At 42.0% G+C, this 18343-nt stretch overlaps 1 protein-coding gene across 3 annotated transcripts in view; it reads right to left on the bottom strand.

Moving 5' to 3' along the window:
- Positions 1 to 18343, bottom strand: part of gse1b (Gse1 coiled-coil protein b) — a 168167-nt gene that overhangs the window by 37817 nt on the left and 112007 nt on the right. The window contains exon 1 of one of the 3 annotated variants that reach the window (XM_085452888.1): positions 7854 to 8120. The exons of the other annotated variants lie outside the window; for them this stretch is intronic. The gene's annotated coding sequence lies outside the window, so the exon portion shown is untranslated. Of the gene's footprint in view, positions 1 to 7853; positions 8121 to 18343 lie in introns of those variants that run through there. 3 annotated transcript variants of the gene reach the window in all.

Genomic DNA, 18343 nt, shown 5'->3' with positions numbered 1-18343 from the left:
AAGCAGTATGTCTCCAATGCAGTTCAGGGAATGGCTCTCGAAACATGGGACTCGACCACAATGGAGAGCAGTGTGACTCACCTTGCATCTATAAAAACTGCCCGCACAGTCCTCATGTTCGAAAAAGAAACCCTGAAAAATGTGACACTAAACTGGGGGAAACAACGATTTAAGCTCCAATCAAGCCAAAGTGAATAAAAGTGTTTCCAGTTACGAGAAGTAAAATATGGTACGGTCAGAGAATATGTATAAAAGATTAAGTCAATAAAGTGAAGCCACTGGAGAAATGCTTTAAACCTGCATTCGTTTAATGCCCAGCACAAGAAATACTCCTTTGGTTGCAAACAGACAATACAGACTGTATAGAAAGTCCATACTTCTAGATTGATTTATGACCTAGTTAAAGACTTTCCTAATGAGTTTATAGTTCCAATTTCTACTTCCAAATCTTAATTAAAACAGCACAATGTTCACTGTGTGAGTTATGGTCCCATACAGAAAAATATAGAAGGCAGAGAAGGTTTAGGACAGGGGTCGGCAACCCTAGGCACGCGTGCCACGGCTGGCACGCGAAGGGTTAACTGCACGACTATAGCTGGACTGGCTATCGGGCATACCGGGCGGGCATTTGCTCAGTGGGCCGATGGTGATTTTCCGTTTTTATGGGCCGATGATTTTTTATTTTTAGTAACGGTATAAATAATGAAATGTGGTCGATTGGCCAGATGCTGGCCGGTGCGTAAAAAATAACTCAGTTGTTTGGTGGTGGTTATGGCGGAGCTTCCACAGATTCAGTGACATTAGCAAGTGGTGGAGGCCAGCAGGTGGATGAGGGAAAGGGAAGGCAGGAGGAGCAGGGACCCGAGGCGGCCGCCGGTCCGAGTGTCAGGTGAACTGAAATTCAGGTAAGAAGTTATGACCTGCAGTCTATCTGGGTCAGATATAAACCAAGTTTAGGTGGAGTTTATTTTTGTTGTGCTGACTTTTTACAGTCAGTTACAATAACTCGTACTGTGTACTAGCCAGCATGATGGAGTTTATACACCTGGGTGGGTGCTATGATTTTACTGATAGTGAACTTTATTTTATTCATAAGGTTAGTTAGTAGAGTTGCCAACCATCCCGTAAAAAGACGAATCGTCCCGCATTCAGAGAAAATATTACGCGTTTCGTATTGAGCTGATAAGGAACACAGTTTGTCCCGTACTTCAGCTAGAATGAAAAAAAAAACAAAAACACACAAAGCTGGATTTATTCTGTCGTTACGCTGCACAGCTGCCTCTTCTTCTCTCATTCTCTCCCCTCCCTCTCCTGTTGCTGCTTCAATCATGAAACTGATCAATGATCAGCTGATCGGCTTTTCTCTCTTGTTTGTTTATCGCCCACTTTGCACCAGAAAGAGGAAACCGCCGGATGTCGTGTTAAACAACAGGAGCATGTTTAAGCTTGATCAGCTGTTGTTAGAATTTACTTAATATTAATTTCCAGTATCAGCTGATGTTTGCTGGAGCCACAGCTGTTAAAGCTGCTGGTCATGATGTCGGTTTGGTTATCAGGTGAGAGGGAAACATGAAGATGAAACCAGGAGATGTCCTTACTGAATCATCAGAGCTGAACAGGTGATGGAGAAACAGGTTTACCTTTTAGGTGACATGAATGAGTTGAAGGGAAGTTATAAGGGAAGGAAGAAATACACGGATACATCCGTAGATTCGAGACAGAATTCACAATGTGTTTTTGGGACTTTCAGGTGTATGGACCAATGTTTTATTTTCTGTTCAAACCAGAAGTTTTAATGAGCAGCTAGACTTGTCTCGCATTAACTGGCTGAGTTAATGCCAGTTAATGCAACATCGAAGCAGCTGGAATCCATAGCTGTGCGTGTTCATGGAGCTTGCATTTTCACCTGCTGGACATCACTACCTGACAAGTTTAACTGTCTTCAAAACAATGCAGAGGCCTAATTGACAGTATTTGGTTCTACATATCTGTGTGAGCAGACTTTCTCTCACATGAGTGTCCTCAGGCCATCTGAATGCTGGACGCTCAGAGACCAGAGATCAGAGTGTATTAACAAACATGCCATATTGGCTCAGTTTATTTTTCTTATCATTGTTGTGAGGAGACCATAAATAGCATTTGCACTTTCTGTTGTACAGTTCATTTGCTATTATGGAGTTCTTGTTATGGATAAAAAGTGTCTTTTTATTTTTTTTGTTGAAAATAGCTGATAGCTATTCGCTGCCAACATCTGCAAACAAATATAATTCTATAAAGTGGTTCTATATAGTATGCAACTGTTAATATAGAGCGTTATTAAATTTATTGCTAATACAATCATATGGCAGACTGACTTCTGAGGAAATTTTAGATGGCACTCATCATCAGAAAGGTTGCCTACTCCTGATTTAGGATATGGCTACACAGAGGTTGATAAATGGCCATCGTATGAGCATGCTGTGTCCTCTTTTTCTGAGATCTACTCACTCATTACACCCAGCTTTGAAAACAAACAAATAAATAAATGAAGTGTTCAAGTTGAGGCTTCAAAATGGGACTTCCCAACCCAATGTGTAACATTGTGGCCATCTTTTAAACACAAACTATAGTTTCAGGTGCTGGTTTAGCTCAGTGCGTGCGCAGACAACCACAGGCCGAACGGCTGAGAGTGGCAGGCCCGGGTTCTAGTCTGACCCTTTACCACATGTCTTCCCCCTTCTATCTCTGCCCCCGCTTTCCTGTCCTTTCTTCACTGTGCCTCTCAAATAAAGCTGAAAAAAGGCCAAACACAAACTATAGTTTAACTTGAGGTGAACATCTTTTAGGTGAAAAATGGTAAAAGGTTAACTTGTGTGAGAGTGATAAAAATCCACACTTACAGATGAATGTACGATACGAGACAACAATGCCCCGACACTAATTTCCACGTTTAACAAATTATTCTGATCATGTAAACACAGGTACAATATACGTCCTACTAGTTTTTACCTCTGAAATCTCAGATCTACTTGGAATATTTTTTCAGCAATGCGAAGCGATCCTATGCAAGTAACCCTCATTACAAGGACTTGAGTCTACAAATTGAGGCCAAGACTCTCATTAAAACTCTCATATTCACGTCTACTTGCCATCAGTGTAACAACTTTACATATTTAAATGCACTTATATCGGGTAGCTTTGACACTTCGTACAGCCTTCCTGATCTATTACTGGAGAATTATGCTACTGTTACTGAAGTCCTTCGTTTTTATGTAAAATTAACCATCTAGCCTCAAAATAATGTGGTGTGTCACAAGGCATGTGAGTGTGCCAGGCTGTATGACAACGCCTTAATGTTTTTAAAAGCATGCACTAACCAACACACACATATCATACTGATAAAACTAAGCAATGTTTAACAGCAGTGCTGGGTGACAAGAAATGCATCTCTACACATTCTACAGAGCAGGTTTAGCTTGCTCTCATACACAGAGTAAACAAACACACACACGTAAAGTAATAAGTGGCTTTATTACTGGAAATGAGGAGGAAAATGTTGCAGGCCTGAGAAAAAAAAAGGAGGACATCAGACACAGGAAGCTGTTGGCTCTCTGGCTCAATACTTTACTACTTCTTTCTACCTGTGGAACTGTCTGCTTGGTCCTTCACCCAACGTCCCATCTGTCTTCTCTTCAGATAAATACTTTATGACCTGTTTGTTCAGCTGTCTTCACTGGTCATCACATTTACAGCTTACATTTACTACGGTTTTTTTAAACACTCAATAGGAGATTCTTAGAAAGACAATCAAACACACAAACTCAATTCGTCCCAAAGGGAAAAGCCATGAAATCCAAGGTTAAACCTACAAAATCTAAGACATGCCCCATGAGAGTTCTAGCTAGGGATACAGAAGGGCAAAAACACAGAGAGGGAAAGACAGAGAAGGAAAGGAAACATGGCAGAGGGTATGTAGACAAAACAGAAAAAAGCCCTCAATTTCCTAAACGTCCCTACACTTGTATTCTCTTCCATCACAGAGCCGGACCACAGACGAATCCAGCCCTGTCACACAAAGAGAGCGGTAAATGCACCCACAATTTCATACCACCTAAGGACATTGTTGTGATGCTAGTAAAAGCCAAGCCTCACCCAGTAAAACACATCCCATTCTCTGTAATAGAGAACTATGTAAACCCATGCAAAGGCCTTTCTACAGTCTGTGCTATTCAAAGCTATCAATGTGGGCTGTTGATAAGAAAATGCAAAGTGGGTCACCTTTAACTCCAGGCTCCTTGTGTAAACAGTACAGGAAGCTGCTTGGGACTGTCCTAATCACTCTCTAAACAGAGCCAGGTGCTGTTGCCACAGACAAACTGTCACCAACACTCTGCTCAACACAGCTGCTGTCTAGCCCCCAGACACTCACAGCACTGCAGGCTACCACAGCATGACAAACAGCACAACGACACCTGAAAACATGCCAACCTCGTATAAGTGCTCTCGCAGCATAAAGCTTCAAGAACTTTTAAATGGCAGATTACAACTGAAAAAAATTCTGTTCCTCAGAGCAAGATTTGCATAAGTAATCTCCTACTCTTATCATGTGCTGAACCATCAGAGACATGTAAGTCTGTGACAAGAGAGGATAAATCCAACCAAAGTCAGCTAACTCACTTCTGCCAACAACACTATATTTGTTCCTCTTAGTATATATAATATCTTGCTAAGACTTAATTTTCACAAACTGTGGTAGACAAACAAAGAACACTTTTTAGTGTCTCAAAACATTACTGGGCAATCAAAAGGTTTCTGTTAATCACTCCGAAAGGTAATGCTTCATTTAAAACAAGCAGAAAATAATCATTATCAGCAGGTGCTTGTTCGCTTAAACTAGGCCAGGCACAGTAGAGGTTCTCCTGATGAGGAAACAAATTGCATCACATAGAGAAGTTGCATTACAGTTAAACATAAGTAGGTGATTTAATACTCCTTGATGGCTGATGATCAAAAAAAAAGAAAAAAGAAAAAAAGACTGTAGACGAGATCAGGCAGACAGGCAAAAACTGAATGCTATTAATGCAGAAAACTCAACTACTATCACAACCAGCAGAGTGTTTCATAGGTGCAAAGTTATTATCTTAAGTCCACCAAACAAAAGAGCCATCACAATTGCATAGTTGTGGTAAAAACAACAGGTACATTCATGCAGCAGCCAGGTTTTTATCCACCTTAAGTATGAACCAAGCAAACTGCACCGCCCCACCTCCATCTAGTTTGTTACGCAAAAAGGAGCTGAAAATGCTTTTCCAGTTTTCAGAAGTGCAGTCAGCAAATTATACATGAATACTAAAATACCAAAACTGTGCATCTGTGTCCTGCATGTCTATGTAGTTTTTATCAATAATGTTGGATTATTAATTACAACCTGGTTAAATTTAGATAACCCTAACCCTGCCCTCTCTATTAGCAATGACTGATCCTAACCCAGCAGCCTTGTGACATGATCACTGTTCTGTTTATATATATATTAATGTGCTGTAGTGGGGAAAAACAGACATGAAAATAAAACCCCTAACAATTCTGTGACATCACTACTTCAGGCTTTATTTTAAGAGCACACAATTTGCAGTCCCATTGTAATAACAGAGATCCCTAAATAAATTAAAAGCAAGATTAGAAACTGCTTCTCCAGCTGAATGACAGGTTTTATAAGATGGAGAAAACACAGGACATCATCCATTCTGCTCTCAATCTACATCCACATGAATGAGTTTCATTTTAAAATGAAAAAAAATCTCTATCCGAATGAACATGTTAGCATGAAAACATATACTGGAGTTGTCGCAAAGCAAATATGGCACGATGGGAAAGGAGTACCCGTGAAATAAAAATAAAATGGCACAAAGTGACCTAGCTAGATGGTTTTGGCTTCATTTATGTGTCTGATAATACCCATCAGGAAATGAAAGTAGCAGTTTGTGTCACTGGTTCCAACATTATTCCATTTAAGTTTAAATGTAAATTTAAATGTAGCCAAAGTTACTGTTTTTGAATTGAATTAAAACTTAATAATCTGTCTGTATCCTCAATTTTTTACATCTAATAAACATTTGGTGATTACGAACAGTTAATTAAAAGACATATTGTGCTGAAAGGCATAACATCAGAGGGAGTGAGAGCTGAATCTGTGAAAGCAGTCTAATTTGGACTGGTTAAATGGCAGGTTGAGCATGTGTTCATGCGGAGGATTTCCTGTATGAAACACAAATTAGTGAAGTGGTGACACCGGCTATCATCAGAGGTAAAAGATGGCAGTTGTAGGCTCACGTTAACCGCACTTGAGGAGAACTCCTAAAAGCACCTGGCCTGCAACCACATATCTAGCATATGGCTTAATCTGGATCAATATCTTGACTAAATACACAGTGAATGACAACCGTAAGATACATTTACATGATTTCTTTTGATAGGAGTGAAACTAACTCTATACATATAGTGTCTGTGATAACCAAAATACCTGGGATGACACCATTTCCTGTTCTATTCTAGTGCCAACTGATGTGCCCCCCCCCTCATTTACTTTTAATTGTCCTACACTGTATTTTTTTGCCCTTTACCCTACTGTAAGCCATTTCTGGCTCTATTCTGAGAAGCCGGACTGTTTCCCATGTCAGTTACAATAAGTAATGGATTAAACATCTCGGAGTTATGCCAAAAATGTCAGAACAAAGTCATGACAGAGGGATAGCCATGTAGCAATGAATGACCTATCTCCACCACCAGTCAGCAGCTGTTAAAAAGAAAGCAGGAGGTCAGATTCCCTGCTCTTGCAGTTATGGCAAAGCTTATCAGCAGCAGCTAAAACACACAACAAGGCTCCTTCTGGCTACAGATAAACTCAACCCGCCGCACGGTGCGTGCAGTAAAGCCTGTTGCTTCACCGCTGTGTTTGCTGGCCGTGTTTTAAACCCAGGTTGTGTGACGAGACTAACGAGCGGTGTGTGCGTCTGTTTCAGTGTGTTCCCCACAGAAGAAAGAAAGAAAGAAAGAAAGTGAAGGAGCGCGTGGGATGTGGTTCAAGACGGTCCACCTGCCACGCGCACGCGTACAAACACGTACAGGGAGAGATCCTCCAACCCGACAGCACCAAATGGTCAAGATGCGTTAGCAGTCACATTTAGAGGAAATGCCCCGAGAAGCAACACAGAAAAGACAACTGCGAAGGAGCCAAACGAACTGAAGACTGCGGATTAACAACAAAGTAAATCCATCAATACAGTTTTAAACAGGCTAAAGAGTCCGTGTCAAAAGGGTCTAAAGTGAGCGTAAATGGCTTAACGCAGAAACCCCGAGCTATGCTTTAATGGGCTAATAACAACAGTGAACCGGTAACAACGTTACAAGAAGTTCATTTGAGGGGGTGGGGGGTCGGCCGCTTTTCTTTAGACCTTCGGGTAATCTGCATTTTAAAACACGATTATATTAAAGTCCTTAATAACAAGTGAGTAACGATATATAAATACTGAGCGATATTAAGGGCTAGATGGCCGCGTGAGCGCACCGGAGCGGCTCATTTTCTTTCTCTTTCTGTTGCACTCACTCTCTCTTGTCTCTTTTTCACACATTAGCACGCACACACAAAAGCACGCGCGCGCACACCAGCGAGGGCTACACACACACACACACACACACACACACATACATACATACATAAGGGCTCGGCACCGACCTTCGAAAAATAAAATGAAATAACTAGCACCCGTTTCCTCGATATAGTAACGACTTCCTCAACAAACCCTCGCCGTATGTTCGCTCGTATACACAAACAACCTCCAGGTTTGAAAACAGATTCACAAAAAAAAATCACTCACCGCAAACAAGTATGGGCTATTCCAGTGTTTATAAATTGGTTTAAAAAAGGTTTAAAAAAAATCTCCTTCCGTTAGCGGTGAAAGCGTTGATCCATCCTCCGTCGAGAACAGAGACCGTGCACTTTTGTTGTCACGCAGGAAGCTCCGACGCCTAGCGAGGCCACAGCGACGGAGCACAGCAGAGCAGAGCGCCGGAGAGAGGAGGAGAGAGGCGGCCGGCTGCCGGGAGCCGAGAGGTGGAGCTTCCGCCCCGGCGGGGGCCGGACCACAGGCACACAGAAAGACTGGCAAGGCGGAGGGGGGCGGGGGGTAGAAGCACCTGCTCCCTCCCCGTCACGCCCCCAGTCAACAGGGCTGACCTCGCATAGTCATCCCAGAGGGACAAGAATGCACGTTAAAGGCTTCACCAGGAGGGTTAGACTACTTCCTGATCAGTTAAAATTAAATTCGCACTAAGTTATCCTGTGATTTAAATTTCTGTTTCGTATGTACGCATGCGTATGTATACTAATATCTAATCTTAGTATTAGTACCTTGAATAGTATCTTACGAAATACACTGATACAAAATAGATCACTTAATTTAATCACATAATCCAATAAAAACAGATATCATTGCTCTTTTGTTTTGCTAATTACCACTACAGCGTGACAACACAGGGTACAGTACTCTTTTGCACACATCTCTGTTTCAAATCTCCATATTTTGTCTCATTTTCTGTCTTCATTTATTTATTTGTATTTATATATTCCATTTCTATTGTATATATTAATCGGCATCTGTGGGTGGACCGCAAAGAAAGAATTTCATTGCACAGAGAAATGCCTTTTCTCTTGTGACACATGACAATAAACACTTTGAATCTTGAATCTTCAAAGTAGGTAATTTAAAAATGAAAGTAATTCCAGCAAATGTCCACAAGGGGACAGCCGACCACAAAAAGCACACAGAAGCCTTTGCTAAAAAAAAAAAAAGAAGCCTTTACCCCCGTCTGGCTTATCAATGGTTTTACTGTGGATTAGATACCAGCGACTGCACAGGCTGTAAAATCAAAGCCAAACTTGTAAACAGTAAAGACAGGGTGTTCTCGTGATGCCAAGGATGAAACTGAGGATTAAGCAGGTGATGGCTGGGGAGGGGAGAGGTCTGAGGGCCTTTTGTACTTTGTGGTGTACACTGCTAATTTAGGGATGCACTGGATCAAATGTAAGCTTAATTCCGTATAGCTCATTTGTGCGTACTATTAAACGGTAAAGCACAGCAGAAAAAAAGCACTACCCAACACGCATGGCGTGCTCTGTCAGGCAGCATAACCCTCCTCTATGAGTGAGCGCATTTGTGCACCACATGTCACGTCTTTCATCCATGTGATAGTGTATCATTCGCCTCTACTTGACCTGTAAGAGAGAGTGAGAGAGCAGGTAGACAACAATGCCGCACGGAGACTTCAGCCTTTGATGTACCTCCTGTCTGTTCAGCTCAGCTCTGCAGACACTATAAGGATCTCCTTTTCTGTTTAATTCGTCAAATAGACATTTGGGCATTAAAATCTATTTGCTGACTCAAAATGTTCAGTCAGTTAGTATTTTTTATGGTCTTTTTTTCAATCACTAATCACATATTAGCTATTAGACTTTAGTAATTTATTGTGATTAGTCATTGTTGAAAATTAATGAGTCATTATTAGAAGATAATCTCTGGCATCACAGTATTTGAAATATTCATAAATATGTTTTGTTCTATAACAAGCATCAGTGTGACTGCATTAATCAGTGAGAGAACAAAAGGATAATCTAATACATTTGAGAAAAGAAAAAAACGTTTCTTAATTCCTTTAGTCACAGGCCAACGTATTAGAAGCATGCAGAGCCTCATTTTGATGCGCAGTTTAGGAAACTATGTGATTTTACATATACACGAGTTGGAAATGTAGCTTTTTTTGTGCCTCTTTCCGACCCACTGCATATTAATACAAAGCTGCAGTATTTAGCACACAGTGTAATTAACTTGTGTCCAAAAGAGTGTGAAAACAACTTCAAAACGCCTGCGCCATGTAAAACCTCCACCAAGTGGTTAAACGTTTATGTTTTCATCCACAGTGTTGGGTGTACACGAATACTTTTCAACGAACACACATTTGCCTTTTCTTAATTGCTACATCTCTCTCAGCTGTAGGTGTACTGCCGTGTAACTATGGGAGTCTGCAGGGCATTTCTGTTCTCCTCCTCCTTTCCTCTTTCACCAGCCTTTCTTCTTAACCTCCTGCACCTTCCTCCTTTGATACTAAACATCCCCCATTCCTACCATCCCTCATTGATTTGACTACTTGCCAGTTCACATACTCGCTCCTAACATCGCCTCCTCCTCCTCCACTTCTTCATTTTCTCTACAGCCTTTACTCTCCTATGCATTACTTCTCCTGTTTCTCCTCTCTCTGGCTCCCCATTTTGCTTTCTCTCTCTTGCTCTCTCCGCCTCCCTCTCTCACTTGCTCTCTCAGCAGCAGACCTGGCCTTAGGCATCGTTAGCTTAATTTAATAAAGGGGCTTAAGCTTTTGAGAGGCTTTTGAAGGATCTGACTGCTGTTCATTCATTACAATCTATCAGCCACAAGAGACACAGCCTTGTTGCATGGCTGAGAAAGGGATCGAGTGTGTGTATGTCTGTGTGTGTGTGTGAACATGTGTGAGTATGCCGGTAAGGTTGTAATAATATTTGCTGTAATTATTAGAGCTATGATGGAGTCACACACCTTGTGAACTCTCAATTCACTTCTGGTCTACATCGTAAAGTGCCTGCCTGTATGCATATGTATGGTGGAGAGTGGCGTCTGGTCAAAGAGCTGCCTACCACTACAAATGCATGCACGCTTTCCTTCCCTTCGGCATCTTAAAAAAAATAAATCTTCACCTCCTTTTTGAACTCCCTCAGTTCTACCAAACGACAAACGCCACAGATTCCCCCCCACCTCCTACTTCACCTCCATCAAGCTGACGACAAGTGGCAGCTCTTTTAGACTTCACCATAGGGAGACACAGTCAGAGTGGACGGGTTGGAAAAGACTTCAGCCACCCCTGTGGACATTGTGCCTGGGTCCCTTTTTTTAACACTGAGCTTAATATCCAGACTATACTAGGCTTTGCCTCCTACCTCCATCACCCACACAAAACCTTAGCAAAGCAGCGATCTCAGCAAGCACAAAGGATTCAGGAGAAAAAAAAATCATCAGGCTTTGCATATGTCTGTGCATGTACAGACATATGTACATTTGTGCCTGTGTGTGAGAGAGCGAGAGCTGGAGGGCATATGCTGTACCTCTGGGGTGTGTGTTCCACATTCTTCCAAGCCAGATATTAAATTAAGGCGAGAGATGTAATTAACATGCAGATCAGATGCCACACTGAGGACAGAAGGGGTCTTCAGTCAGTGACATGTTAGACAAGAAAGAGAGAGTGATGGATGGAATGACAGATAAAAAAAGAGGGAGAAATACAACATGTCCCACATTATTTTCTTCAGTTACTGACCTGCTGTCAGTACTGCATCACCAGAAAAACAGAAAGAAAGTAGATAGCTGCAATTAATGATTAGATTACCAAGTAAGTATTTTCTTCATTAACTGAATAACTGGTTGCTCTGTAACAGCATTTCAACAATTTGCAAATTATTCGGCAATTATGTTTTTAGGCAAATCAATTAAGGGAGTAGAGATTTCAGCCATTTTACCTTTATTTATATGTAGATATACCATGTGTTGTACAATAATACAAGATAAAATTGAAGTTTTACTCCAAACAGTATATAATATTGTAAAAAAAAAAATTAAAAAGCACAGTATTAGACATTTCTTCTTCTTCCTCTTCTCTAAATAAATAAATAAAAAAAGGCTTTCAGACCAACTTTCAAACAGCACAAATCTAAACTGCTTGCATGTTATAACATGCTGATGTAGGCTGTTGCTATGTACAGTTGATCAAATAAAAGTCTTGGAATCAGTGCTGCAAAAACATGGAAAAATAAACAACCAAATGAAATGCTGAGAATAGCAATAAACTGCCATGTTGCGGTAAGAAAACTGTGACCTCATGCATTATACGTCACTTTATGTACTGTCCTGTCTTGAGGGTGAGGCAAATCTCTGTATATGGCGCTCTCCATCACTACTGGGGTACATCTGAGTGAAACCACAAGTAATACTGGCATAGAAGTAGTCCAATATGAAGCCAGCATGTGACTGAATAGTGCTTTAGATACAACTAAAAAGCACAACTGATTTCTAATATGCCAGCAACATACAGCTGTTTTTTGCTGACCTTGCCTAAACCAGACCCCAGTCTCGTAAAGTATTTCCACTCATGCATATACTTTGGTCAATTATAAATGCAAGGGAAAGGCCGTCTTTAACCCTGTGCATGCTGGAGAAGACTTTAATGAGATTAGGGGAGGGATGCACAGCAGTCTCTTTTACATTTGCTTTACGTGGCTGTAAATATGCTGCTTATCTGCTCTGCCCCTTATCATACATACATGCAGGCAGTGTGCATGTATGCAGTTCCACAGGCTCACTCTTAGCACACAGAGAAGACAGGGGGAAAAAATGAAAAACTAAGGAATACATTTCTATATGTTGAAGAGACGTCGATTCAAACAGGAAGTAGGGAGGTGGTGTGTGGAGCGAGCATGCTCTGCTGTGTTCCCTCCTCACTCCCCTTCTCTGTGGGTGTCTGTATGTGTGTGTGAGAGCAACAGGGGAGTGTGGTGAGGCCTATTAACAGACGAAGTGGTAATAGGCAGGGGGAGCCAGGATGTGTCTAAGCCACTGACCTGCCCATTAGCTCTCTCCACTCCGCTAAGCCCTCACATCGATCACCCAGCCACACATCATTGATCTGGAAAACCAGGCACGAGCGCACCACTCAGACATACCCTCCGTTTCTCAAGCCTCTCTTTTGCGCTGTGTGTGTGTGTGTGTGTATGAAGAAGAGAGACGGATGATGCGTCTGCATGTGTGGGAGGGGGTTGTAAATGTGTGTGACTTTCTACGTGTGCACTAACCCTTGTGTGGTTTATCTTTATGGATGTTAGACAAGCCCCCGGGTCTGGGTGGACATACACATTCACAGACACCTTTCATTAAACATGCAAAAGGGCAAAGGAATTTAAAAGCCTGCTGTTATATCATTCTTCCAATTATTCAAATAGATTCCACCTTCCCACCCCTCTGCTGTGTATAATTAACAATGTACACTCCTCGATTAACCACACTGGCATAAGCTAATTGTCAGCTGTCATTCTGAATGTTGTGAGACAGACACCCTAAACCCCTACGCACACACCCACACAAACACAGACGAGCAAAACAATTTATGACGTTCATAAATGTTCATACAATTGTGTGAATATGTATTTCTACACTTAGTACACCTCCATTTCTTGTTAAGCGGGATGCAGGTCCCGCTCTAAATGCAGCAGAAGTTAATAAGAGCTGAATGTTTATGGGTAATACCTCAGCTGCTAATTAGATCAAATTGTTCCCACCTCGCTGTTATTGTAGATATGAAACCTCTCTGCCTGTTCCTTTAGATTCAGCAGCAGACAGAGGTACAACAATATTTATTTTCTGATAAAGAGACAAAGAAACCAAAAGAGAGGGATGAAGGCAAAGTACCAGGTTAAAGGCATTATCATTTTATTGTGATATTTACAGCAGAAGGGAATAGTAGAGGGGGAGGGGGTACAGAGGGAGGGCGGGAAGGAAATTAAACGGAGCATCCAAAGAGAAAGTGTGGAAAGGAAAGCGCTGGGATCAGTACAGATGGAGACATGCATGCATGTCAGGCAGCAGCAGATGTGCTCGTGTGTTTCGGAAGAAATAGCGAGAGGAAATAATAATTAATAAATAGGAAGATAGAAGAGGTGCACGGTGAAGAATTGTGTCTGAGCCGTTTTTACATATACAAACACAAACAAGCGTCTTGTAAATTTATGCAAATGCGTTCTAACAGACAGCACAACAATCACTGGTACTATAGCGCCGTAGGTTGCCATACAAAAGACAAAAAACACAAAACATTGATATAGATGAATCAGCCTTTAGCTCAGAATACTTTACTCCAAGCTTTGAGGTGACACTCGGTTTGAAAGTAAGCTGTGATACCCCTTGTTTTTAGTTTGTATGGATTCAAACATAGGAATTATGTAAAGGAGTTTGACCCATTTGAATGAAAGAAGACTGCGAGTGCTATGTCTAATTACAAATTCTTTTGCGACTTGTGTATCACTTTTTAAATGCAACATAACCTACTAAAAGCTGGAATCTTTTCCTCATTATCCCCACCCTCTTCCATACACCCACCCCGCTCTCCTCTCACCCACCCCTGTAAACTTGTGCACCCTCAAACAGATGGCACAGGGATGATGAAAGCCAAACCAGTTATTTATCTAATTATGACTTACCACTTAACAGCATAATCTCCCCCTGCAATTGTGAGGTATTCAAATAGGGGTGATTAAGGGGGTTATGCAAATCTAAACAAAATGCCTGCAGTGGTGTTAGTACGAACAAACCAGCATGTCCACTTGAATGATCCTAATATAGACACGCTGCTAAGTTTTTAAGTGCTGTTTCTCAAATTGTTATGGTCAACGTGTCCACAAATGTACAGTATACCATGATATATGGAGCAGTAAATGTACAGGAGATGAATAAACGGAGAGAGAGAGACAGAGAGATTTGGCAAAAGCCAGGGTGAATTCAAGCCCATGCTAATAGGGTAATTGCATTGATTTCCATTTAGCTGCACTCTCTGATGTTATTTACAGCATTTAGCCCGGCAAACAAGCCCTCTCTCCTCTCTCTGCTCTGGGTTTGCTTTTAACCAGCTGTGACATGCTGTCAACCCCTTTTCCTCTGCCCTCTGTCCCCTTCACCCTTTTCACAACTGCCAAAAAGCCAAATACATTATTAGGCCATTAATACCAGTCATGCTTACACATCCCTCCAATCCCCCTCCCTCCTTATTTATTCCAGTATTGCAGTTCCTCCCTCCCTCTCGCTTCTCCTCTCAGGCCTGCTGGCATGGCCGCTGAGCTGCTTTGAAGTGCCCATGTTTATCCATTTGGTCTGAGATGTGGTTGTGCGTGGTGTGAGGTGGTCAGAGGGTTTTTTTTTTACCACCCCCCTCGACGGACCAAATGTCAAGGTCTTCCAAGCGTTAAAGTCAAATCACGATTTTCACTCAAGGTGTTCTGGAGGCTCCCATCGCAGCTGAGATGCACCTCCTCAAAAAGTTGTGGTAATAGCTGGTGCAAGAACTGTTTGTGCTTCTGTCCGATTTGCTCTCTGTATATTTGCTACAAGCATCGCTACCTGATGCTGAAGATCTGTTGTGCTAAAGTAAAAGAAAGTCTTGTTTTCATAATGCTAGTCAAAGCTGGATTCCTGTAAAACAAAATGCATGAGGAAATGTAAAAATGATAATGGGGCTTGTGCTGTGACAGATGACGGATTCAAATTCGACAGCCTATAGGAGTCTGTCTTTTCTCACCTGTCTCATTTGTTTCACACAATAGACTTACTATATGAGGAAATGAGTGTGAGAAAAAGGGCTGGCACTTTATTAGCATGCAGCAGACAGAGCATTGTATTAGCGCTGTATTAATGTGGTGGTCACGTCTGGGACACAGACAGACTGCATTAAGCTCATCATCCCTCTTCTGCACACATCAAGGACTCAACCAAGACCTGCAAGCTACCAAAGTAGTTAAAGAGCAACAGGATTTGTGGAACATCTCCAGCCACTGATTTTTGTGCTTTAACACTGCGGGAGGATATGCGGTCGCTATGTTATTATAAGCATAATGTATATAAGAGTGTACTGTGCGTTCAAGGTGAGCATATGTGTTCTGAATCTTGTATTCGTATAGAGCTTCCTCACATATGACTCACTTCATTCACTTAGAAGGACTGCGTAGGTGGCATAGTGGCTTCATATTAACACCACAGAAACACTAGTGTGCGTGCAATACATATATGTGAGTTCAGCATATGACATTAAAGCTTACCTAAAGCATACTGCAGTATCATCAGTTCCTGCACATTTTGTCATTCCCTTTCCCTGAACGTAGCAATGTTAGCAGGGTTGTAGCGCTCCAAGCCAAGTTCATCTGCATTCAATTTCACAAAGGCAGGAAAAGGCCAAGAAGACTACCAGCGGTCATCCACTGAATATGCTGTTTGCAGGTGTTGTAGCCTTTACTCAGTAAATTAAAGATGTTACAGTCAAAGGCAGAGGTAGTAAGATACATTTCTTTATGCTTGCTCTCTTTACTTGCTCTTTTATCACCTCTTATTATTTCACTGACTGTTGCAGGTCTATTAGCATCCACCATCCAGTCAGTGCAGCCATCTTTCATATCTACCAGTTCTCTTCCCTTGTGTCTCTCTTTGAGATTTTGAATTAGCTTAGATAATAAAGAGGAACACAACAGAAAAACGATTATGCTTTATAAAGAGACACAAGGCCCACGGTGAAGCATCATGTGCCACTGCTCCAAGTCCTGCTAAGACAGTGCTTTTACGAAGAAAACGGTGGTGTGAGAGCAAGTGAAAGTAAAGATCATTATTTTGCACTTTGTTTAGGTATGTTTTTCTCCCTAGCCTCCACTACTTTCTTTCTCCCTGGGGTTCAAACTGCAAAAGTGAGCACCCTACTATAAGACGATAAGGAAGGCTAAGGCGCTTGTATCCTTGCAGAACACACACACTCAGAGGGATAAGCTATGGACTAGTACGGATCCTTGATACACATAAACATGGAGAAGCAGACGTTACAAAGCACAAGCTCTCATCTCACTGCTAAGCAAGCAGGGAAAGGAGGGAGGGAAGATGAGGAGGGAATGAAAGGATTTAGTCTTCATCTGCGGATGAACATGCCATCTCCTCCTCCCTGTTAGCACAGATTCCCTTGCTTCCCTTTGCCTCTAATTGCCAATTCAGCCCTCCTTTCAGCTCTGTCAGTCTGCCCTCAAAACACCCACTGTCTTTGGACAACTGGGTTACTGATGACTGATACATGAAGTGTTTGGTAACACTTTACATTCCAAAGCAACATAAGCTATGGCTATGAACATTGGAAACACATTCTTTAAGCCAAGCACGCGCTTCGCACTCCTCCGACACACTTTCTTTGCATGCAGATGGTGTGTGTTTAAAGCCAGCAGGGCAAGGCCGCGCATGCAAGAGTATCTGCGATACGTGTGTAAATGTGCGAGCGTACTGGTCTGCCTATGTGAGTGCTTGACGTCTCACCTGGGGGACAAGAAATTAACACGAGCAAATTTTACAGCGTTCATTCCCGTTTTGCTGGTAACAAGACCATCTGCTAACCATACTGCCCCACACAGGGAGGGAAAAAAGGAGAAGCGGGCTGCACTGAAATCACTCCCACAATCCCTTTCTCTCTCTCTCTCTTTTTAGCTGCATCCGATCCACACTCTCTCTAGCACGGTGAGGGGCAGAGATAACACCTCAAGGCCATGGTATTGCTGCCAGCCTTTAAACCGCTTCGTCTCCCTCTGCCCTGCTCTCTGTGGTTTTCTTGATGAAAGAGAGGAGGCAGATCAGAGGAAAACATGGCAGTCCAAACACTTGAGTCCACAGCCAAGGCTAAAACCAGAGCACAGAGTCACGGCCCCTTCACCATCCACTTACAGCACAGACTTGTGGACACCCACATATATGGGGAAAAAAAACCCACATGTGCATACACACACCTCTTTTATTTATTTATTTTTTGGGCACTTACGACATCCACAATACTGCATGACTGCACCAGCATGCACAGACATGAAATTCTTTGTGTGCACGTGTATATGTGTATTAGGATAACGATGGGCTCCGGTGGGCTGTGATAAACCTTCTCTGACGGCGGCTTAATGAGGGCACTGCCTTTTGGCTCTTGCGTGTGTGTCAGTATTGAGGAGCCAAAACACAAAGACCCTGATTAATAAACTCTTAAGTACACAGGAAACGCGTATCAATTTCTCTTCTGTTCAGCATGTTATACATGTCAAGTTTTGATTCACTAACATGAAAAATGAAAAAAAAAAAGAAAGTATCCCCTTGCTTTCCACTGCTCGCATTAGTACTGCTACTTTTTAGTAAAAACTCTCGGAAGTGTTTTGTTCACAGCCGATAATGACAGAGGAAAAGAGAGAGAGTGAGAGGAATACACTGATCTAATTAGCAGCTAGTTAGCAGCAAAACAGTTGAGTCCAATTAGGAGGTGTGTTGTAGCGCATGTAGTGAAGAGTTTAAATGCTATCCTGATTATCAACACTGTTTATTTGTTCTTCTACCGGGAGACTCACTTAGTGCATCTGACTGATAGATTTAGACAAACAGGGTGAAGAGAAGAGCGACTGTTTATTTTAGATTGAGGTTGAGTTAAGCAACTCTGTGTGTGTGTGTGTGTGTGTGTGTGTGTGTGT

The sequence above is a fragment of the Copadichromis virginalis genome, linkage group LG1 (assembly GCF_057382275.1).
Source record: "Copadichromis virginalis isolate Kocher_CV1m ecotype Utaka linkage group LG1, C_Virginalis_male_GT1.1, whole genome shotgun sequence".
NCBI lineage: Eukaryota > Metazoa > Chordata > Actinopteri > Cichliformes > Cichlidae > Copadichromis > Copadichromis virginalis.
Note: the sequence above shows the minus strand (reverse complement) of the source record. Positions and strands in the feature narration are given on the sequence as shown.